This window comes from Echinops telfairi, unplaced genomic scaffold (genome assembly GCF_000313985.2).
Source record: "Echinops telfairi isolate 266 unplaced genomic scaffold, ASM31398v2 ScPeMD7_5;HRSCAF=22, whole genome shotgun sequence".
NCBI classification, from domain to species: Eukaryota; Metazoa; Chordata; class Mammalia; order Afrosoricida; family Tenrecidae; genus Echinops; species Echinops telfairi.
In genome coordinates, this window is record NW_022103901.1 from 22,058,057 (window position 1) to 22,059,086 (window position 1,030).

The 1,030-nt window shown below is 43.3% G+C and overlaps 1 protein-coding gene and 1 long non-coding RNA gene across 2 annotated transcripts in view; one reads left to right on the top strand and one right to left on the bottom strand.

Annotated features, from left to right (window-relative positions):
- HS3ST2 (heparan sulfate-glucosamine 3-sulfotransferase 2) overlaps positions 1 to 1,030 on the bottom strand; it is a 133,905-nt gene that overhangs the window by 9,379 nt on the left and 123,496 nt on the right. The window lies entirely within an intron of this gene.
- Positions 855 to 1,030, top strand: part of LOC123521226 — a 28,115-nt gene continuing 27,939 nt past the window's right edge. The window contains exon 1 of the long non-coding RNA XR_006679704.1: positions 855 to 953. This is a non-coding gene — a long non-coding RNA (uncharacterized LOC123521226). The remainder of the gene's footprint in view (positions 954 to 1,030) is intronic.

Genomic DNA, 1,030 nt, shown 5'->3' on the forward strand with positions numbered 1-1,030 from the left:
ATACCTGATCCCATCAACACCTCATAATCACACAGGCTGGTGTGCTTCTTCGATGTGGGCTGTTTTGCTTCTGAGCTAGATGTCTGCTTGTTTATCTTCAAGCCTTTAAGACCCCAGATGCTATATCTTTTGGTAGCCTGACACCATCAGCTTTCTTCATCACATTTGCTTATGCATCTGCTTTGTCTTCAGCAATTGTGTCAGGAAGGTGAGCATCATGGAATGCCAGGTTAATAGACACACATATGAGTGTCTATGAATTTGTTTCTCTAGTCAACCAGTACTAACACAGCCCTTTTTCATATAAAGGTGAGTAGGTCACATGTAAACTTGGAGAAGGCAGTACACAGTAAGAGAGGTCAGAAAATATAAACGATAATACTAATAATAGAGACAGGGGAAGAAACTGGGAGGAATGCCAGTGTTAAAGGCAACAGAGGTACATACTTTGGTATATGCAATCCTACAATAATGACAATCTACTGGTATACTGGTATACTCGTGGCTAGACACACAGCCTGATGGGTGTGGGAGGGAGAGTGTGAGTGTACACACTCTTGTATAAGCTTTGACAGGGGATATTTGCACATGCTGCAGATATACCCACGAATGTGGTGGAGCACACAGGGGGAAACGTTATAAAAACATCTTAAGACATAACCAGCCCCCTTGAGGGAATAGGTTACAGGGTCTGGGGGATCAGGACCGTAGTCTCAGGGGACATCAAGTGCAATTGCCATAACATAGTCCAAGACAGTGTTCTATATATAACTTTGGTAAGTAGCAACTGGGGTCTTAAAAAAACTCGTGAGTAATCAACTAAGACACCACTGTTGGTCTCGCTTTATCTAGAGACAAGAAGAGTGATGGAAGTTGAAGAAGAAAGGAAACACTGTGTCCAATGGAATACCGTGTGAACATTCATCTATATACTCTGAGACCAGAACTGTAAGGTACCCAGATACCACTCCCAACTGATCACATGAAAAGAAGCCCTGGTTTCCCTTCAGGACCAGGGGTGAGAGGGAGG